This window comes from Mesocricetus auratus, unplaced genomic scaffold (assembly GCF_017639785.1).
Source record: "Mesocricetus auratus isolate SY011 unplaced genomic scaffold, BCM_Maur_2.0 Super-Scaffold_100018, whole genome shotgun sequence".
NCBI lineage: Eukaryota > Metazoa > Chordata > Mammalia > Rodentia > Cricetidae > Mesocricetus > Mesocricetus auratus.
This window is the reverse complement of record NW_024429199.1, coordinates 13,489,914-13,514,272: the sequence shown is the minus strand read 5'-3', so window position 1 is coordinate 13,514,272 and position 24,359 is coordinate 13,489,914.

Genomic DNA, 24,359 nt, shown 5'->3' with positions numbered 1-24,359 from the left:
AGTTTATGTGCACATGTTGAAATAAATCAGTTTGATTTAAAAAAAAATACTAAGCTCTACTTTCTAAAAAAAAATCAGAGCATGATGTTTGTCTATTCCACAAGGCTGCTACAAAAGTCAAAAGAAATATTTGGTGAAAATCAGTTTGAAACTCAGGCAGAGAAATAAATCAATACTTTTGAAGTTATCAGCAGAAAGGCATATTTTGACCACTTACAAAAAACCCATAGTGACTTCACTTAGTTTAAACACTGAGAAATTCTGAAGCAATTGGTGCTTGTAGAACTGAACCCGTGTATTACAAACTTCACACTTTGTTACCCCCAACACAAAGTGGTGACAATAGTCCCTTTATGTCTTAAATTTATAGAAGGCACTTAAATAGGAGAAATATGCCCTAACCAACTAGTGGAGTGATCCTTGCTGTTTCCATGAAAACAAACAAACAAAAAAATCAAAGCAATTGTCAGATAGAAAATTCCTCTATCATCTTTATTTTAGGTCAAGCCATTTGGAAGCAAGTTCCAGTATTTTGACGTAGGACAAATAGTGTTACCCACTGAACTGACCAATGTGGGAAATGCTAAGGTTTGCATTCTTTCTTTTTTTTTATAAATTTTATTTAAATTAGAAACAATCTTATTTTATATATCAACCCTAGTTACCTTCCCTCCCATCCTCCCATGCCCTCCGTAGCCCTCCCATCCCATTCCCCACTCACCCACCCCCCAGGGAGGGTGAGGCCTTCCATGAGGGATCTTCAAACTCTGTCAAGTCATTTGGGGCAGGGCCTAGGCCCTTTCCTGTGTATTTAGGCTAAGAGAGTATCCCTCCATGGGAAATGGGCTCCCGACATCCATTAGTGCACTAGGGATACATGGGATACATCCTGGTTCCATTGCCAGAGGCCCCATAGATTGCCCAGGGCTCCTAGCTGACATCCACGCTCAGGGGGGCTGGTTTGGTCCTATGTTGGTTCCCCAGCTGTCAGTCTGGGGTCCATGAGCTCCCACTTGTTCAGGTCAGCTGTTTCTGCGGGTTTTATTATGGTCTTGGCCCCTTTGTTGGTCACTCCTCCCTCTCTGAAACTGGATTCCAGGAGTTTGGCTCAGTGCTTAGCTGTGGATCTCTGCTTCTGCTTCCATCAGCTACTGGATGAAGGCTCTAGGATGGCATTTAAGGTAGTCATCAATCTCATTATTGGGGAAGGGCATTTCAGGTAGCCTCTCCACTATTTCTTAGGTTCCTAGTTGGGGTCACCCTTGTGGATATCTGTACAATGTCCTAGTGTCAGATTTCTCTTTGAACTTATAGTGGCTCCCTCTATTGATGTGTCTCTTTTCTTGTTCTCCTCTATTCCTCTCCCCACTCAATCATTCTGATGCCTCTTGTTCTCCTCCCCGCTCCTCTTCTCCCCTCCTCTTTCTCCTACCTCCTTCCCCCTCCCCCTATGCTCCCAATTTGTTCAGGGGCTCTTGTCTTTTCCACTTCACTGGGGAACCATCACGTACTTGTGCCTTCTCTCAAAGGTTCCTGTGTCAGTTGGTGTTGAGCTGTGGCAGCTGGCCTTTGCTTAAGGTTTGCATTTTAAATATCCACAATTGCTTTTCCTTTATATGACCAGTGTTCCCTGACACAGACCACAATTGGGTGGGAGCCTGGGTTTATACAGTAGATTGATACCAGCAGAGAGAACAAGACAAGTATATTGATTTTAACTTTTCTAAGTGTTGCAGGTGGTTGAGGGAAGTCTGTTTCAATATTCATTCAAATTGCCAAAGTTTTCTGGGAGAAACAAAATGGTCGCACTACTGAGCTGTGTAGAGATAGATAATCATCCCCAAGTTCAAATGACCCTGGGTTTCCTCAAGCCCTAGCTCTTCAATTGGCATGAGAAGGAATTTTAATCCAAGGGCTACTTCATTAGTCCTCACATTAAACAGGCTTTCTGTAACTAATCTTTTCAAGACCCCCTGAACTCAGCAATGAACACGACAGAGTGTGGTTATGTGCTCCTGCAGAGAGACATGTGCATGACAGATTCGGTAATTAGTTGTTAAGAAAACGACTCTTAAGGTGAATATTCTAAAGCCTTTTTCTGCAGATTGCAACTACACTAGAAGGAGTCAGATGTTCTCAGGGTTATTTGCGTGGTTCATCTCCTCCAGCATTACCTACTTGCCAGTCTTTCATGTGGAGTTTGAAAGAATATTTAACCCCAGCTCTTCTTTGCCAATCTACCCCTTTCCTCCATTTTGTTTATCAGTAGCTTTTACAGTCGCTGGAAGGTTTTGTAATGTTTATTCCTTGGATTATTTTTATTACACATTTGCTACTGCTGATAAAATGAAACCAATTGATATTTTATCCAGTCACAACAATGAGGTCTTTGTAAGTTTTAAGAGTTTACCCATAAAAATCTGAAGTTTCTCTATGCAAACCATCTGTCAGACATGCTCAGTGCAGCTGGCAGCTTGCCAGCATTATTCCCGTGACACCATCATCTACCAATAGCTAAAACACATGGTTCACTGGGCTTCCTGGCACTAATGGAAACAGTTTGTACAAGGATACATAGAACTTTTTGCTATGTTATTCATGGAGAGCTTTAATCTGTTCAGAAACTTATTTATGTTTTTAGGTTTTTACTTTTTAAAATACCTTTTGCTAAATTTCATCAACAAATGTGTCTACATCTACTGAAAGATGCCCTGTTCTCATTTAATCGTTGTTCTCTTACCATACATTGAAAGAACATTGTAATGACTCCTTTTTTGAGAAAATACTGTTATTTTTATTGAAAACAAAAAACAAGTAATTTGAAAACAATCTCTTAAGGATTTTGCATTTATACGTATAAGTACCTGTGTCTATACTTTTAATTGTATGGATTTCTCCTTGTTTCAGTGTCAACTAGTTTAACTAGTTTGAACAAGTGAATTGGAAGGGCTGCTGAGGAAACAACTCTGTTGGTGAGATGTTTGCTGCATTAGTGTGAGGATCTGAGTTCAAAACTCCAGTAGCCCTGTGAAAAGCAGGGCATGGGGGTATGGACTTTTGGTCCCAGAGTTGGGAGGGTGGAGACAGGTAGATCCCTGGGCCATACAGGATCAGTGCACTTTGGGTTCCTTGAAAGACCCTGTCTCAAAACAAAGAAGAGAGTGATCTAAGAAAACACTTCACACACACATGAGCATGTGCACTCATGTACAGCTGCACACAATCATGTGCACACACACTAACACACATATACAAGCATGCAAAGTAAATTAGAGAAGTTCCCCATTTTCCTAGTCTCAGAAGAGTGAGCATGTGATCTTATTTATTAAAAACAAACAAACAGAATTTATTAAGTATTTACTTGGTGTCACACACTATTCTGCTATGAATTAATTTAATCTGCATGGAAAAGGGAAATACTACAAAAAATATGTATTACTATCCTGTTAACACACAATCACATATCTCCCCTTAAAGGGATAAAGAGATAATTTCCTGTAGAGTGAATCTGAATTGCCATAGCTTGAAAACACAGATTTTCTTGCCCAAGATGCTATATTCCAACATAGAAGCAAGAGAACAAAGTGGAAACGTCAGAGAGCTATCTAAAGCAAGATGGGGGATATCTCCTCTAGACCTCAGATGCTGTCTTGGACTTTCTTAGCTTTCAGGCTGATAGAAGCTAGTGATCTGATAAGCTAATAGATTCCAAGAGGTTTCTATCTGTTAGTCACAAAATGTTAGATGGATACAGAGGTGGGCAAAGAATGTCTGTTTGGGGGGGACTAACACTAGTCTGAGGTAAAGATTTTGACCTGAAACATTCTAGCCTCTTTATATCACAGCAGTTCTAACCAGTCAGTCTTTGCTGACACAACTTATTTCCAGAATTCTCTTTGACAAACCATATTTTAAATATTTAAAAGTTAAGAGACTTTAGGTAATTAGAATCACATTATAAATCCCTGAGAAAAATACATCAGGAAAACTTTCATCTGACAATACATGTCTAAAGAGTCCATAAGAAAGTCATAAGGAGGCTGGGTGGTAGTATAGAGGAGACAGAGGACGTGAATCTCTGAGTTCAAGGACAGCCTGATCTACAGAGTGGCTCTAGGATAGCCAAGGCTACACAGAGAAACCCTGTCTTGAAAAACAAAACAAAAATAAAAAGATGAAGCCAAAAAGAAAACCAAGAAATACATTGAATTGAATACAAATAAAACAGCAGCATATGGAAATCTATGAGCATAGCAGCTATGACAGACAGAAATTATGACACCTGCTGTAAAAGATAGACTAATATCTTATAACATACAATAATTGATACCTGTTGCAAAAGACAGACTAATATCTTCCATCTTAAGAAACTAGAACATTAAAAAAAATGGAAACAAAAACCCTACACGCAAGTCTAGCAGAAGAAAGGTAGAGAGAAAAAACATGAGAACAGAAATCAAGAACATTGTCCATTGGTTGTTCTCAGCCTATGGGGATTGACCCTTAGGAGGTCAAAAGGCCCCTTCACAGGGGTTGTATATCAGATATCGTGCATGTCAGATGCTTACTTACAATTCATAACAGAAGCAAAATTACAGTTATGAAGTAGCAACGAAATAATTTTATGGAGGTGAGGGTGTCATCACAACATGAGGGACTGCACTAAAGAGTCTCAGCCTGTGGAAGGTTGAGAACCACTGCTGTAGAGAAAACAATACCTGGTTGTTGGTATCCCATGTCTTTAATCCCAGCTCACTGTAGAAGACAAATTACTCAAGGTCAAGCCATGAGATGCAGGCATAATCAGCATAGTCATGGACAAGGCACAGCCACATTTTCAACTACAGTGCGGACTGAGGAGTAGAATATGAAGGTAAAATACACTATAAATGTTGCTTACTTTACTTAGTTTATTTTCTTTCACAGTATCCAGGTACCCTAGATGTTTTTACTGATACTGTAGACTTGAACTTGAGCATAAGTACAATAGTAATGATTGAACTAAGAGGTGGGCTATTGTTTATTTATCCACTCACTAGGTTTTTCTAATTTTCTCTCTTGCAGTGCTGTAGAGGGAACTGAGATGCCAGGGATGTCCTCCTGCTGCATTACAGCCCAGCTGGGGAAACTCGTGTCACAGGTGCCATGTCTGTTTTCCTCTTCTTTGTTTGAAGTGAAGGTGCTGAATTGGACCAGCAGCTTATCAACTGTTAGCTACAGACTCCTTTCTGTGCTTTGTTTTGTTTTGCACTGAGCTAAAATCTCACACACTGGGCATACCAGATGCAACAGTAGAGTGACATTTAATCCCAGCACTTGGGAGTCAGGGGCAGGTGGATCTCTGTGAGTTTGAGATCAGCCTAGTCTATAGAGCAAGTTCGAGGACAGCCAGGGCTATAAAGGGAAACCCTGACTCAGAAAAAGACACACACACACACATACTGGGATATTAGTACACACCCTGTAAAATCAAGAGGGCAGTGCAGCAAGGGGTATAATGAGAACGACATTCAGAAATGTGTTATAAAGACCAATTGAAAAAAAATAATTTTCTTCTAAGAATCTCTCTAAAAACCTGCTGTATGAGTTCCCTGGTAGAATTTTGGGGGTTGCATATGTGTATTATCATGTCATCTGCAAATAACAATACTTTGACTTCTTCGTTCCCAATCTGTACTCCCCTTGATCTCCTTAAGCTGTCTTATTGCTCTAGCTAGAACTCCAAGTACTGCACCGACCTAGACTTCCTGATAATGTGTCACAGTTGTGTGACATGGTCTTCTTGTGAGACTCCCAACAGTGAAAGCAGGGACTGTCTCTGACTCTGACACCTGGTTTTGGGACCCATTCCTCCTAATGGATTGCATCATTCGGTCTTAATAGAAGAGAAGTCTAGTCTCACTGCAACTTGATATACCATGGCTGCTAATATCCATGAGGGAGGCCTGCCAGTATCTGAGGAGAAACAGTGGAGGAGTAGATGGTGTGGGGTAGAGAGGAGGTGGGAGGGGAGGAACTGGGAAGAGGGGAGGAAGGGGAACCTTTGGTTCAGACATAAAAACAAACAAAAATAAACAAAAATCCATTCAAAGATGGTTTCAATGAAAATTTTAACAAACATTGAAAGAAAATTCAACATCAGAGTTCTACGTGATTGTCGTGGAATGTTATTTAACTAGGCAAAGATGTGTTACATTTGTTTATGCTGCATTTGTTTAATAATGTAAAGAGGTATGTTTAATTATGTGAAGATGTGTGGCATCTGTTTTGCCTTGCCTGCCTAAGTCACCTTATTGGTCTAATAAAGAGCTGAATGGACAATATATAGGCAGGAAAAAGACAGGAAGGGCTTGCAGACAGAGAGAATAAATATGAGGAGAAATCTATGCTCAAGAGAGAAGAGAAATATAAAGCCCCACACACTTATAGTGGGAGATTTCAACACACCACTCTCACCACTAGACAGGAATACCAGACAGATATTCAACAAAGAAGCAAAGGGTCTAATAGAAGTAATGACCCAACTGGGATTAACAGACATCTATAGAACATTTCATCCACATAAAAAAGAATATACCTTCTACTCTTATATTTTTGGTTGTGAGCCTAGCCTTTAACGGCTGAGCCATCTCTCCAGCCCAAATATACCTTCTTCTCACCACCACATGGAACCTTCTCAAAAATTGACGACATACTTGGCAACATATCCAACATCAGCAGCATCAAAAAAATTGGAATAACTCCATGCATCTTATCAGACCACCATGCTTTAAAATTAGAATTCAACAACAACACAAATTGCAGAAAACCTACAAACTCATGGAAATTGAATAATCCACAACTGCACCATTCCTGGGTGAAAGAAGAAATAAAAAAAGAAATTAAAGACTTCCTAGAATTCAATGAGAATGAAGACACAACATACCCAAACCTATGGGACACTTTGAAAGCAGTGCTACGGTGGAAGTTCATAGCACTAAGTGCCCACATGAAGAAACTGGAGAATAGTTATACTAGAGAATTAACAGCACAGCTGAAGGCTCTAGAACACAAAGAAGCAAACTCCCCCAGGAGGAGTAGACGCCAGGAAATAATCAAATTGAGGGCTGAAATCAATGAAGTGGAAACTAGGAAAACAATACAAAGAATCAATGCAACGAAGAGTTGGTTCTTTGAGAAAATCAACAAGATAGACAAACCTTTGTCCAAACTTACCAAACAGCAGAGAGTGAACACGCAAATTAACAAAATCAGAAATGAAAAGGGGGACATAACAGCGGACTCTGAGGAAATTCAGAGAATCATCAGGTCATACTTTGAAAACCTGTATTCCACAAAATTCAAAAATTTAAAAGAAATGGATGACTTCCTGGATAGCTATCACTTGCCAAAACTAAATCAAGAACAGATAAGCAATTTAAATAGACCTATAACCCCTATGGAAATAGAAGCAGTCATCAAAAGTCTCCCAACCAAAAAAAGCCCAGGTCCAGATGGCCTCAGTGCAGAATTCTACCAGAAATTCAAAGAACAGCTTATACCAATTCTTCTCAAAGTATTCCACGCAATAGAAGCAGAAGGGTCTTTGCCAAACTCTTTCTACGAGGCTTCAATAACCTTGATCCACAAGCCACACTAAGACACAACTAAGAAAGAGAACTTCAGACCAATATCCCTCATGAACATTGATGCAAAAATAATCAATAAAATACTGGCAAATCGTATCCAAGAACACATCAAAACAATCATTCACCACGATCAAGTAGGTTTCATCCCAGGGATGCAGGGATGGTTCAACATACGAAAATCCATCAACGTAATCCACCATATAAACAAGCTGAAAAACAAAAATCACATGATCATCTCACTAGATGCTGAAAAAGCCTTTGACAAAATCCTACACCCCTTCATGATAAAGGTCTTGGAGAGATCTGGGATAACAGGGACATACTTAAACATAATAAAAGCTATATACAGTAAACCAACAGCCAACATCAAACTAAATGGACAGAAACTCAACACAATTCCTCTAAAATCAGGAACAAAACAAGGCTGTCCACTCTCTCCATACCTTTTCAACATGGTACTTGAAGTTATAGCCATTGCCATACGACAACAAAGGGGGATCAAGGGGATACAAATTGGGAAGGAAGAGGTCAAACTTTCACTGTTTGCAGATGATATGATAGTTTACATCAATGACCCAAAGAAATCTACCAGGGAACTCTTACAGCTGATTAACACCTTCAGCAAAGTGGCAGGCTACAAGATCAACTCAAGAAAATCAGTAACCCTACTATATACAGATGGTAAAAGGGCTGAGAAAGAAATCAGAGAAACATCATCCTTTAAAATTGCCACAAACAACATAAAATACCTTGGGGTAACGCTAACCAAACAAGTGAAAGACCTGTATCGCAAGAACTTTGAGTCTTTAAAGAAAGAAATTAAAGAAGACCTCAGAAAATGGAAAGATCTCCCATGCTCTTGGATAGGTAGGATCAATGTAGTAAAAATGGCAATCCTGCCAAAAGCAATCTACAGATTCAATGCAATCCCCATTAAAATCCCAGCACAATTCTTCACAGACCTTGAAAGAACAATAATCAATTTTGTATGGAAAAACAAAAGACCCAGGATAGCCAAAACAACCCTGTTCAACAAGGCAATGTCCGGAGGCATCACCATACCTGACCTCATGCTCTATTATAGAGCTATAGTCCTGAAAACAGCTTGGTATTGGCACAAAAATAGACAGGTAGACCAATGGAATCGAATTGAAAACCCAGATATTAACCCACACACGTATGAACATCTGATCTTTGACAAAGAAGCTAAAAATATACAATGGAATAAAGAAAGCATCTTCAACAAATGGTGCTGGCATAACTGGAGGCTGCCATGTAGAAGAATGTGGATCGATCCATGTTTATCACCATGCACAAAACTTAAGTCCAAATGGATCAAAGACCTCAACATAAATCCAGCCACACTGAACCTCTTAGAAGAGAAAGTGGGTGGTACCCTTGAACGAATTGGTACAGGAGACAGCTTCCTGAACATAACACCAGTAGCACAGACAGTGAGATCAACAATTAATAAATGGGACCTCCTGAAACTGAGAAGCTTCTGTAAGGCAAAGGACACAGTCAGCAAGACAAAAAGGCAGCCCACAGAATAGGAAACAATATTCACTAATCCCACATCTGACAGAGGGTTGATCTCCAAAATTTACAAAGAACTCAAGAAGCAAGTCTCCAAAACATCAAAGGACCCAATTAAAAAGTGGGCTGCAGAACTAAATAGAGAATTTTCAATAGAGGAGTCTAAAATGGCTGAGAGGCACTTGAGAAAGTGCTCAACATCCTTAGCTACCCGGGAAATGCAAATCAAAACACCTCTGAGATACCATCTCACTCCTGTCAGAATGGCTAAAATCAAAAACACCAACAACAATTTATGCTGGAGAGGATGTGATGAAAGGGGGACACTCCTCCATTGCTGGTGGGAGTGCCAATTGGTTCAGCCACTTTGGAAATCAGTATGGAGATTCCTCAGAAAAATGGGAATAAACCTACCACAAGACCCAGCAACTCCACTCTTAGGCATATATCCAAAAGATGCCTATTCATAAAAAAAAGATGTCTATTCCACTATGTTCATAGCAGCATTATTTGTAATAGCCAGAACTTGGAAGCAACCTAGATGTCCTCAACTGAAGAGTGGATAGAGAAAATGTGGTACATTTACACAATGGAGTACTATTCATCAGAAAAAAAACAATGGAATCCTGAGATTCGCAGGCAACCATCCTGAGTGAGGTAATTCAGTCACAAAAAGAGAAACATGGCATGTACTCTCTCATATATGGATTTTAGACATAAATCTGGGGAGTGCCAGCCTACAATCCTATGGCCAGAGAGTCTGGGAAACAGAAACTTCATTCAGTGGCTGATGGAAGAAGAGGCAGACTCCCTCGGCTAAGTACTGAGCTGAACTCAAGAAAGCCAGTAACAGAGAGAGAGGACTGATGACCAAAGGAGTTAAGACTATGCTGGTTTAACCCCAGAAACAGCTGACCTGACAAGGGTTAACTCCTGAATCCCAGGCTGATGCCTGGGAATCCAACATGGGACTGATCAACACCCCCTGAATTGGGGTATCAGTGAGGAGGCCTAGGTAATCTATTGAGCCTTGGGCAGTAGATCAGTATACATCCCGAGTATACACATGGAATTTGGGCTCCCATCCAACAATGTGAGATGAACTCTCACCCTGAACCCTTGTGGGGAGGGTCTAGGCCCTGCCTTGGATGAAATGACAGACTATGGACACCCCCATGGAGGGCCTCACCCTACCTGGGGAAATGAGGGGATAATGGGGGATTTGGGGGGAGGGCAGGGGAGGAGGGGAGGGAAAGGGAGAGGGACCTGGAACTGACTTGTGAACCAGCCATGTTTCTAATCTAAATTTAAACATAAAAATAAAAAAATTAATGAAAAAAGAAAAATAAACATTATCTCAATTAGAAAAAAAGAGAGAGAAGAGAAAAAGAAGGAGGAGAGAATGAGGAAGATGTATTGGGCAAGGGTCAAAATACCCAGCCAGCAATGGACTAAGAAGGAAAGACATAAAACAAGGAAAAGTAAAAAAAAAAAAAAAAAAAAAAAAGAACCCTGAGGCAAAAGGTAGATAAAGATAAAGAGAAACAGATTAATTTAAGTTAAAAGAGCTAACCAGAAAAGAACTAAGTTAAGGCTGAGCATTCAAAACTAGTAAGTCTCAATGTCATCATTTGAGAAATGGTCAGTGGCCCAAAAGAAAAAGTCTGGTATACATGATCATTTCCAAACATATGAAAAGTAGTAACAGAGTAAAGGGTAGTTTTCAATTCTTCTTATAATGTTAATATTAGCTAATAGGGAATAAAAATTTGTCAGCATATAAAGAATATGGAAACTATGTGAAACCCATATGGGACCAGGCTGGTCAATAGAAGGAGTTCCTATATAAATAACAAATAAATAAATAAATTGTAAACCATGACCTCAGTGGAAATTATTACAGTCATGAAATTGGCTCAGTATTTGAGAAACACATTCTCTGTACTTCACCATAGCTTAACCAGGAAAACAAACAAAAAGAAGCAGGATTTTTAAAACTTCAGCTAATATTATAATTGATGGTGAAGACCAAATACTACCCTCCTCTCCAACCAAGCAAAAGGTAGGAGTTTGTGTTCCCACCACACTTAGTCACCCCAGTTTAGAAAGTCCCCATCCCCATGATAATAAAAAGGGATAGAAAGAGAAATACAGATTGGATAGAGAGAAATTAAACTGGCTCTGCTTGTAAATGAAATATCTCTGTACATAAAATAATTATTTCTGTAAGAAAATTAGAGGAATCAGTTTTGAAAATTCCTTCTAAGGGCAGCAGAGTCACAGAATACAAGATACAAGATAAACCACACAATAGTAACCCATTGCCTGCCAGCAGTCAGAGACCAGAAACTCAGTTCCATAATCCCAGCAGCCTGGAAAGATTCACTAATCTTTGAAGGAACTCAAGCCACACCAGGACTTCCAGGGCTAGACACTAAAGTAAAGCAGAGTTGGAGAGTTTACCAAATATGATCTAATATAGGCTCAGGCATGTGGGCTAAATAGAGGCATGCTTAGAAAGAAACACATACTCAAGTGTGGGAACATCCTTCCCAAGGTAAAATAAGACCTATTCACATATAGGGATGGGCACCTGTGGAAGAGCCTCCATGAAAGATATATGCATGTGTGCATATAAGATCCTCAAGGGAGAGTCTCAGTAGTCTTAGCATTAGCAATATATACATACCATTTTGGAAGCTTGCAACTTTCATATCATGGGACTGAACAATGCCCTCTGCATATATGTTACAGTTGTGTAGCTTGATCCTTAGGACTCCTAACAGTGGGAAAGGGGGCTGTCTCTGACTCTTTTCCTGGCTTTTGGGACCCTACTCACCATACTGTTGTGCCTTGCCCAGCCTTAATACATGGGGAGGTACTTAATCTTACTGCAACTTGATGGAGATGAAGGAAGAGGGGATCAGGGGTGAGGTGAGGCAGGAATGGAGAGGAAGAAACTGGGAGGGGAGATGGGGAGGGAGGCTGTGGCCAGGATGCAAAATAAATAGATGAGTAAAAACAAGCAAACAAAAAAAATAAAGCCAAATTAAAAAAAACTGCACATATATATCTCTCTCTTCTGATAAGCAAGTTTTTAAAATAGTTCTGGAGAAAACAAAGAAAACCAAAAGGCACTAGGATTTTGCAAGAAAGTACATGTCCTTGTCCTGCAAATGGGATGACTGGTGAGATTCCTAGAAATTCATTTACTGGAAAGGGGAAGGGTCATGAACAGTTTGTTCATTATGCTAAAATCCCTGCTTCTCTACTGGCTAGAGGCTTTGACAATGCTCTGAAGAGTCTTCTTCCCTGCTCTCTACCCCCAAGATTCTTTAGTTTTCTGCCTTGCCTCATTACCAACATCATGTGGTCGTTAATGTATCGCTCCAGTGAAATCACTCCAGTTAAAATCATCAAAGCATGTATGAGACATAGGTGCTGAAAACTGATGAAAGAAATCAAGGAACATCTTAGCAAATGGGGAACATGGAGTTCATTCATCAGAAGACCATAGTTATCCTTGTGTCAACATTTAAACAATATAATTTTTTTATTTTTTATTTTTTTGCTTGTTTGTTTTTCGAGACAGGGTTTCTCTGTGTAGCCTTGAAGACCCGGCTGGCCTGAAACTCACAGAGGTCTGCCTGCCTCTGCCTCCTAAGTGCTGGAATTAAAGGCATGTGCCACCACAGCCCGGCTTAATGTAATTTTAAAGTCAATTTCAGAAAGATGTTTTTGTAGCTGTGAACAAACTTTTTAAAAAATCATATGAAAAGGCAAAGGAACTAGAGTTGTAATATGATATTCCTAGAGTATTTTTTTATTGAAGATTCAATAAAATTCCAACCAATTCTAGTCAAAACCTGAGCTGTCTGGTTCCATTTATATTACTTCTTAAAGTGACATCATAAACACAAAGAGCTGAGAGAGGAGGGAAATACTTGGTCTATAAAAGGGCAATGTAAGAAATACTGTGGTGGTAGAAATAATCCATATCTTGGTTGTATTAATATCTACTTGTAGCATAGTAGCACTGTTGTATATGGCATTAATACTAAGGTGAATCGTATGAATGATATTACAACCACGTGTGGATATGCAGTTTTCTCATTTAACTTTTAAAATAGTATGTAAGACAAAAAGAAAGACTCAGACAAGTCTAATCGATCCAGGAGTCATGCCTAATACTCAAGTATAAATAACTCCTATATGTACATTTTTTAAGTTTTATGACTTGTAGAATGAAAGTTTATGTGTTCATCTTTTGAAGGTAGAATAAATCCACTGCAAACACTTGAAAGAAATGGAAATAAACAATGAAAACCGGGAATACTACCACTTGTGAGTAATAACACACTGTAAAATAAAATGCCAGGAAGTGCTTATTACTTCCACGAATGGTATGATAGTTTAGCAGTAAGAAATTAATTCATGAGCTTTATTGCATTCTTTTAACCTTAATGTTGTGAGATGTGTTCATGGGTTTCAAAGTGCATCATAGCTGAAACAAAGCTTTAAAAATATCTTAAAATTAGACTAAGATGTTTTTGTTAAATAGCTTTGAGGTGAGAAACCCAAGAAAACAATCTAAAGTTTTAGAAAGACACATAGCTGAGTAAGGAACTAGTTAAAGTTAGGGAAAAAACAAAGCCTCCCAATTATCGTTAGCTAATGTGCCCTTCTTGCTAGGATGGGTTGGTGACCAACGGTGATGATTAGTTCCTTGTGCCCATTTCTCCCTGAACTTCTGATATAAAAACTATTAATGAGTAGGTATGCGCCCTGAAGGTTAAAAATAGAGCTGGCTAGTTCTCTTTCATATATACAAGTTTAAATTTGTGATTCTTCTAAGAGTTACCTTTTGAGATAAGTAAGAACATGATTGGTCCTATCTTTGTAACTACAAAATGCAGCCTACCAGCAAAAGAACTGGGTGAAAAAAATGCCTTACTTGCTCACACTCTGTTAGAAAGTTGCTTGAACATGGATATGTGGGTTCTTTGAAAAACTTGTTTTCCCCCTGTAATATATTAAATGTGTAAACATATAAAGGATATGGAAAACATGCTGGTTTTTACTTATATTCTTTGTAGTCATTTACTTGAAAAATAGAATGTAACCACATTGTAATTTTCATACTGCTTGAACAATGCTACAGGGTTGTATAAACTGTAAGGAGTAAAGTGAGTTAGAAGGAAAACATGAAGAATGAGAGAGTTTGAAGGAAGATATCAAGAATGAGAAAAAGAAATCACCAGGAAAGATGTAGAGGAAAAATAAGAGTAGAAGAATAAAAAAATAGTAAATCAGAAGGAAACCATCACGAGAGTGTATGGGTATCTTTTCCCTTAACCCCTCAGATTATAAGGTCGTAGTGTGCCAACTCCACCAACTCAATGGATTCCCTTCTGTCCCTGCACTGCTGGAGGTTCATCCTTCAGATACCTGAATGTTGTCCCCTGATTTCTTTCTTAGCCTGTTTATCATTCATAAACAGAAGGGCTACTGGCATTCTTAGTTAATCTTGTATCCTGCCACTTTGCTGAAGGTATTTATAAGCTGTAGGAGTTTCCTGGTAGAATTTTTTGGGATCACTTATATATACTATTGTATCATCTGTGAATAGCAAAACTTTGTCTCCTTCCTTTCCAATTTGTAGACCCTTGATCTCCTTTAGTTGTCTCATTTTGCTCTAGCTAGAATTTCAAGTGCTGTATTAAATAGGTATGGAGAGAGTGGATAGACTTGTCTTGTTCCTGATACTAGAGAAATTGAGTTTTCTCCATTTTGTTTGATGTTAGCTATAGGTTTTCTGTAAATTGCCTTTACTATGTTTAGATATGTCCCTTTTATCCCAGATCACTCCAAGGCTCTTGTCATGCCGGGGTGCTAGATTTTTGTCAAAGGTTTTTTCAGCATCTAATGAGATGAACATTTTTTGGGGTTGTTTATATGGTGAAGTACATTGACAGATTTTTGTATTTCGAATCATTCCTGCATCTCTGGAGTGAATCTTATTTGATCATGGTGGATGATCTTTTCAATGTATTCTTGGATTTGGTTTGCGAGTATTTTATTGAGTATTTTTGAATTGGTTTTCATAGATATCGATTTGTAATCCTCTTTCTTTATTCAGTCTTGGTGTGGCTTGAGTATCAAGGTAACTGTGGCCTCATAAAATGAATTTGGCAATGTTCCTTCTGTTTCTATTTTGTGGATTAATTTCAAGAGTGTTGTCATTAGCTGGTAACAGAACAGTTGGTCCAGTGGGAGGAGGGTACTGGAATGTGTCTTTGGGAGCATAATCTAGGATCTAGGGAGTGAGGAGTTCCAAGGGCAGGTGAGACACTCTTGTTCTTTTGACTGTCATGGCCGGCTCTTAGACAGCATAAGTTGATAGGAGTTGGGGACCGGTTTTGATTTTTTGAGATAATTGTTTTTCTGTGTATTTTGTCCTGGAACTTATCCTGTTTACCAAGATGGCCTCAGGTTGCCTTTGCCTCCTGAATGCTGGGATTAAAGGTGTGTGCCACCACCACCGAACTCGTTATACTTTTTAAATTTCATAAAATATTTCTAAGTAGAACTGTAGGAGGAGACTTTAGGACTGCTGCTAGCCATGCAGCACTCTAGAGGCACATAAAGATGTGGTAATGAAAGGGCGGTGAACTACACCGCTAGCCATGCCCACTTTGGGTGTGGCTAGAGGCGTGTACGGAAATGCTAATAAAAGACCGGGCAGGAGAGCCGCACACTCTCTTTTGCACGCTCTCTTTTCGGCTTCCGGTTCTGTGGGGGAAAGATGCACTAAGTCACTTGGTTGTCTGTTTTCTCCTGTAAGTAATTTCTACAATAAACTATTACCTATACCCTCAACAAGTAAGCCATTTATCGTTACAGTGACATAGAACTTTATCTATTTATTGCTGAAAATCGTGTACATGTTTTATTGCTCATTAGTTAAATTAATTCTTCTATATATACTGTATGCAAAACAGTACTCTAGGCAAAGGATTGCTGAAGAAATCTGTAATGCTCTATAAATTCACATGCAATTTGTATAAAATATATATGCACATGCATATAAAATGAGAAAACCAAGAATGTTAGCAATTATTTCTCCATTTTGCTTACCTCTACTTTAATACTAAAAAGAAATTCTGTGTGATTTTTATTAACAGGAAAAATGACTTAAAATTGGTATGTGACCAAGTTAAATTATTTTTGAAATATTAGAGCTAAGAAAGATATAATAAATTGGTTGTATTTATATATATGTATTTATATTGTCCTTGAGTTTCAAAACAAAATATTTTAAACTTTTCAGTAAAGATATGCTTAAGATTGGGAACACACAGTAGCTGATGTATAATACCCAAAGCTAAACACTGAGCTGAACTCTGGAAGCCAGTTGCAGAGAGGGAAGAGTGATGAGCAAAGGGGTCAAGACCAGGCTGGTGAAACCCACAGAAACAGCTGACCCAAACAAGGGGGAGCTCATGGACCCCAGACTGATAGCTGGGTAACCAGCACAGGACTAGTTCAGAATCCCTGAAAGTGGGTGTCAGTGAGGAGGCCTCATCAATCTATGGGGCCTCTGGTAGTAGATCAGTATTTATCCCTAGCAAAAGAATGGACTTTGGGAGCCCATTCCACATAGAAGGATACTCTCTCAGCCTAGACACATGAGGGAGGGCCTAGCCCTGCTCCAAATGATATGACAGAATTTAAAGATCCCCCATGGGAGGCCTCACCCTCCCTGAGGAGCAGAAAAAGGATGGGATGGGGTCTAGTGGGTGGTCAGGGGAGGAGGGAAGGGAGAGGAAACCGGTATTGTCATATAAAAAAAAAGCTTGTGTCTAATTTAAATTAAAAAATAAAATAGGAAAAAATTGGGAATACAAATACTTATGTTAAACAGACATGATAAAATAGAGCTCCCATTTCTGTTATTCCATTTTCACTAAACACTTTAATAATATTTTTCTGACTTGTCCACTAATGTATTAAGATATTAGCAAAATGAGCTGGAGAGATGATTCAGAGGTGAAGAGCACTGGCTGTTCTTCCAGAGATATGAGTTCAATTCCCAGTAACCACATGGTGGCTCACAACCATCTGTAATGAGATCTGGTGTCCTCTTCTGGCCTACAGGCATGCATGTAGGCAGAACACTGTATAGAAAATAAATAAATCCTTAAAAAATATAAAAGAAAGTAGCAATGTGTCTGTGTGAGCTTCATATCACACATATGCAACCTTAGCATGTGGAAGATGGAGAAGGGAAGACTGAAACTTTGAGCTCTGCATGAACTAGAGAGCAGGTTCATTTCTCAAGAAAACAAAACAAAATTAACATTAAAAGTATAAAAATAACACATTTATAATGGACCAAACCTATGTTTGTTTGTTTTTTTTCTTTCTCAAACTTGCAGTACTTACAATTCCAGGGCAGAAACTTCCTTTTGCTTTAAGATGTCAGCAGTCCACAGAAGCTGACGACATTACTGTGTCTGTCTTCACAGGAACGAATCCAAGACAGAAAGAAAGGGGATTAGAGCTCTTCAAATATATAACTGTGAAGGCTTTTCTTCCCCTCCCCCAACCAAGACAGGGTAGCAACTCTGGCTGTACTGTAACTCACTCTGTAGTCCAGGCTAGCCTTGAACTCACAGAGATCTGCCTGCCTCAGCCTCCCTAGTGCTGGCATCAAAGGCGTACACTACCACCACCTGAGATGCGTTTTTAAAAATAGACCTCCTCTCTGAGGAGACTCCCAGGTCTCCCTGGTAAGAGGTCATAGAATAGATTTTGGAGTGGACTGAGAGCAAGCAAGTATGGATGAGAACATGAGTAATCAGATGGAGACTGGGAGGTCTGAGGGAGAGAGTGCTGAGACTACTGGAAAGTAGCATTCCAGGGATAGGTAAAACCCTAGTGCAAGGGAATATCTCAGGAATCTACAAGGATGCCCCCAGCTTAGACCCTTAGCAATGGCAGATACCATCCAGCTACAGAGACCCACAGGCAGACATTAGCCAGAGTTCAAGGAATCTTGCAGAAGAGGAGGAGAAAGGATTGCAGGGGCTAAAGTGGTCAAGAACACTATACGAAAACTCACAGAGTCAACTATCCTGGGCTCATATGGATTCACAGAGACTGAACAGACAACCAGGGACAGCTATGGGACTGACCTAGACCCTCTGCACATATCTTACAACTCCTCCTGTGGAACTCCTAAATGTGGAAATGGGCTATTTTCAACCCTTTCACTGGCCTTTGGGATCTACTCCTCATACTGGGACTCCTTGCCCAGTCTTACTATATGGGGAGGTGCTTAGTCTTCCTGCAGCTTGATATGCCATGTTTTGTTGGTAATCTTAAGAGCCCTGACCTTTCCTAAGCAGAAAATGAGGAGAAGTGGAGGGGAGGAGCTGAGAGGAGACGAGAAAGGGGAGACTGCAGACAGGATGTAAAATAAATAAATAAATTTATTTATCAAAATGATAGACCCTCCATGTAGCTTTCTCAGGAAAAATATGATGGGGAAAATGCTATTACTATCTCCCTATCACAATAATTGTCTTCACCTTCTGTTCCTAATTCATAGTGTTTTAAAAGCCTTCCTTTGTCTCACCCACAAATGTAGTTTAGACCATTGCTTTGTATTGCTTCTTTTTTCCAGACAAGAAAATAAAAGCTTATAACACTCTCTCAACTTCCGGATACCACACAATTTGTAAGGGCTAATGATGAGTTTTGAGTACCAGCTTACTGATTCAGGCTGTGTTTCCCTAACCATTCCAGGCCTTTGTCAGTTTCTGGTTATTAGGTACTGTCACACACATGCCCCGTGTGAACCACTAACAGGCAATGTAGTTATATTGACCAAAGCTATTTCCCAAATGCTCTGCAGTCATATTCAGGATGCAAGACTCAAAATAAATACATTAGGGAATTCAGGTTCGGGGACAAAAAGGGAAGGAAGAAAGACATAAAGGGGGAGGTCAATGGGATTCGCACTGGAACGGCTATTCATTAAAGGGGAAAGAGCGCTGCTGGGGAAACAGTGACTCACGGTGTCTATGATGCAGACAGGAAACTGATGCGGAAATAAATCACAGGTCTGAAATGAGAATGCGCTCACATCAGTAGGAACCTCGATCTGCTTACACTCCATGTTTCCCGTGTCAAATACCTGCATCTGAAACCAATAACTGAAAATTGGGAGCGGGGGTGTTTGTTGATGGGTTGGTTTTTTTGAGATAGTGTCATGAAGCCCAGGCTAGTCTCAAATTTGATATACAGTTAAGGCTGACCTTGAACTCCTGACCCCAGAGTCTTCACTTCCTAAGTGTTGGTATTAGAGGCATGTGCTACCACACCCAGCTTGAAACTGCTTATTTGTGACTGAAGCCAGTTTTGAAGGTGAATAAAAAGATGATTAATGGTTCAGTAGTAAAAGTGAATTTAATGGAGAACTTGAACCTTCTAGAATAAATTCCATTCTCTGCCCCTTCTCAGCTTGGCTGTGATGTTTTGCTTATTACACATACAGACACACACACAACACACACAACACACACACACACACACACACACACACATGCACACACACACAACGGAGACACAGAGAAACATGAGCATGTTTAGTTTTCAGTTAGAGAAAATCTCTGTCTGGCTCTTCCCTGAGTGAGTCTGTGCTAGTCACTAGCAGGCATGAGATTGCAGAAGAGTGACAGCCCCCGCCCTAGAAAATACTTAGTTGGTGCATCACAACACACTTCCCTGCCAACTTATTGTGTAGTGAACAATAGGCAAGGCAGACCATGGGAACCTCACTGGACATGTGTTCTCTAGGATCATGGGGATGTCATTCAAACATTCTGGTGGGAAAACCAGGTGGATAGAGAAGAGTCCTTGGCCTGTTTCGAGTAGAACCACTAACAGGCAATGTAGTCATATCAGAGGAAGTTTACGTTCAGTTAGGAAGCTCCTTTGGTAAGGAAATGCTACATATTTAAATGTGCCCAGAGGAACAATTTCTTTTGTCTGGAAATTTTATAATAAGTCACTCAGGCCGGCCAAATGTCTATTGAAGTCAAGCTAGTCTCCCATTAGCTTTCCATCCTACTCATTCAATAGGGTCATTTGCTTTGTTTATCCTATGGCTTGACTGCAAAACATTATCCTAAATGTTCCGTTGCCTTTTTCTTTCATTGCAAAGATGGTTGAAAGGTTAAACATAATTGTATTCCCCACCCCAGAATATTTTCCCAGGAAACAGCAAAATAAAATGTATTTCAATTGTGTTAACCCCTGTAACGAAGGAGGGTATGTTAGAAGTGGGCAGCTGACAATTTGACAGACACGTATGAATAAAATTCTTCAAGATCTTAATTGTAACAGCAAAAAAACAAAGGAAGGAAGGAAGAAAGGAAGGAAGGAAAAAGAAAAAAGCACTTCATAAATTAGTAGGTTAATATAATAAAAAGAATTAAAATTCTCACATAAACCTGAGGAAAAGTAAATTGATGTGGGAGGTCCCTCTGTAGGCTGCATATATGTGTTGTTTTTATTGGTTGATGAATAAAGCTGTTTCGGTCAATGGCCAGGAAGAATATACCTAGGTGGGCATTCCAAGCAAAGATGGAGAGTAGGAAGGCAGAGTCAGAGGAGACACCATGTAACCACCGGGGAAGCAAGATGCAAGTGCATCACTGGTAAGCTACAACCACGTAGTGATATGCAGGTTAATAGAGATAAGTTAATAATTAAGAGACAGCTAGCCAGTAATAAGCCTAAGCCATTGGCCAAACAATTGTCACTGATATTAAGCCTCAGAGTGATTATTTTAGAAGTGCTACAGGGACCCTGTGGGTGGAGAGAAACCTGTCAAAGTGAAACTGGACTAGACAAATAAAAGCTTCCAATTACAGTAAATGCTTTCATGTTGAATCAAACTAACTTTCTGTCTAAAAATTAATTGGAACTTTTTCAAATTTTCATGTAAATAAAGCTTTAATTGGGAGATGTTAGGTTTCTGAGTATGTAATGTTCCTTAATATTAGTGTTTTTTAGTTTTCATACTACCTACTACCTTATATTTTTATACAAGATAAAATCTTCCCCTCTTCAAATCAGCTTCTATATACTTTCAAGCACGCCAGCTAAAGTGAGCCACGTGGTCACTTCACTGACAGTTCCAAAGACAAAAAGCTTTAACAAGAGTTAGGGATCGAGAAGAGCCGCCCACACAGGAAAGAGATCAGCTCCTCCAAGACCCCAACCCAGCGAGCCCAGCTTCAGGTGAGATTGGGTCTCTGGCTGGGACCACCCGCCCATCACCCATCCCCCTCCATCTTCGGGGCCGCTCCTGGCTTCCAGAAGAGCCGCCCACACAGGAAAGAGATCAGCTCCCCAAGACCCCAACCCAGCGAGTCCAGCTTCAGGTGAGATTGGGTCTCTGGCTGGGACCACCCGCCCACCACCCATCCCCCTCCATCTTCGGGGCCGCTCCCGGCTTCCAGAAGAGCCGCCCACACAGGAAAGAGATCAGCTCCTCCAAGACCCCAACCCAGCGAGCCCAGCTTCAGGTGAGATTGGGTCCCCGGCTGGGACCACCCGCCCATCACCCATCCCCCTCCATCTTCGGGGCCGCTCCCGGCTTCCAGAAGAGCCGCCCACACAGGAAAGAGATCAGCTCCCCAAGACCCCAACCCAGCGAGTCCAGCTTCAGGTGAGATTGGGTCTCCGGCTGGGACCACCCGCCCATCACCCATCCCCCTCCATCTTCGGGGCCGCTCCTGGCTTCCAGAAGAGCCGCCCACACAGGAAAGAGATCAGCTCCTCCAAGACCCCAACCCAGCGAGCCCAGCTTCAGGTGAGATTGGGTCCCCGGCTGGGACCACCCGCCCATCACCCATCCCCCTCCATCTTCGGGGCCGCTCCCGGCTTCCAGAAGAGCCGCCCACACAGGAAAGAGATCAGCTCCTCCAAGACCCCAACCCAGCGAGCCCAGCTTCAGGTGAGATTGGGTCTCTGGCTGGGACCACCCGCCCATCACCCATCCCCCTCCATCTTCGGGGCCGCTCCCGGCTTCCAGAAGAGCCGCCCACACAGGAAAGAGATCAGCTCCTCCAAGACCCCAACCCAGCGAGCCCAGCTTCAGGTGAGATTGGGTCTCTGGCTGGGACCACCCGCCCATCACCCATCCCCCTCCATCTTCGGGGCCGCTCCCGGCTTCCAGAAGAGCCGCCCACACAGGAAAGAGATCAGCTCCTCCAAGACCCCAACCCAGCGAGCCCAGCTTCAGAAGAGCCACCCACACAGGAAAGAGATCAGCCCCTCCAAGACCCCAACCCCAGCGAGGCCAGCTTCAGCTTCAGCTGCAGTAAAGAAGGAGACCAGTGGAGACAGAAAGCCCCCACCAGCACCCACTGGAAGAAGAGATGGGAAGAAGACAGAATAAGAGATCACTCAGCAATAGAAACACCAACACGACCCCACCAGAATCCAGGGATCCAACACCAGCAAGACCTGAAAAGCACTACATAGATGAAGAAGAGGAGACAGACCTTAAAAATTATTTCATGAAGATGATGGAGAGCCTCAAGGAAGAAACGAGGAAATCCCTTAAAGAAATAGAAGAAAAAACAAACAAAAAAATCCATGAAATGGGGGGAAAAATTCAAGAAATAAACAAATCTCTCAAAGAATCTAAAGAGCACCAAGAAAAAACAACCAAGAAAATTAAGGAAACAGCTCAAACAGTTGAAGGATTGAAAGCTGAAATAGAAACGATAAAGAAAACACAGAATGAAGGGATGCTGGAAATAGAAAAGCTCGGTAAACGGTCTGGAATCACAGATGCAAGCATCACCAATAGAATACAAGAGATAGAAGAGAGAATCTCAGGTGTTGAAGACTCATTAGAGGACATAGCATCGTCAACCAAAGAAAATCTCAAAACCAACAAATCCTTAACACAAAATATCCAGGAAATATGGGACACCGTGAAGAAGCCAAACCTGAGAATAATAGGTATAGAAGAAGGTGAAGAACTTCAACTTAAAGGTACAGAAAACATATTCAACAAAATCATAGAAGAAAACTTCCCTAACCTAAAGAAAGATATGCCTATGAAAGTACAAGAATCTTACAGAACACCAAATAGGCTTGACCAGAAAAAGAAGTCACCTCGCCATATAATAATCAAAACATCAAACCTACAGAGCAAAGAGAAAATATTAAGAGCAGCTAAAGAAAAAGGCCAAGTAACATACAAAGGCAGACCTATCCGAATTACACCTGACTTCTCAATGGAAACGATGAAAGCCAGAAGATCCTGGTCAGATGTCCTACAAACGCTAAGGGAACAAGGATGCCAGCCCAGACTACTATATCCAGCAAAGCTCTCAATTACCATAGATGGAGAAAACAAAATATTCCATGACAAAGCCAGATTTAAACAATACGTATCCATGAATCCAGCTCTACAGAAAATGCTAGAAGGAAAACCTAGAGCCAAGGAAGATAACTACATTCACAAAGACACAGGCAATATAGAATCATACTTTACAAAACACTAAAAGAAAAAGGGAGGAGAAACTACACAAAATAACTTCACTAACAATAAATCAAGCGCAAACAAGGATCACCAATCAATGGTCATTAATATCCCTCAATGTCAATGGCCTCAACTTACCTATAAAAAGACACAGACTAGCAGAATGGATACGAAGACAGAACCCTTCCTTCTGCTGCATACAAGAAACACATCTCAACACCAAAGACAGACGTTATCTCAGAGTAAAGGGCTGGGAAAAGATCTTCCAATCAAACGGCCCCAAGAAACAAGCGGGCGTAGCAATCCTAATATCTAACAAATTAGACTTCAAATTAAAATCAATCAAAAGAGATGAAGAAGGGCACTTCATATTCATCAAAGGAAAAATACATCAAGACGAAGTCTCGATTTTAAATATCTACGCCCCAAATACAAAGGCACCTACATTCGTGAAAGAAACATTACTAAAGCTCAAAATGCACATAAAATCTCACACACTAATAGTAGGAGACTTCAACACTCCGCTCTCACCGCTAGATAGGACCTCCAGACAGAAACTTAACAAAGAAACAAAAGAATTAATAGAAGTTATGACCCAACTGGGTTTAACAGACATCTATAGA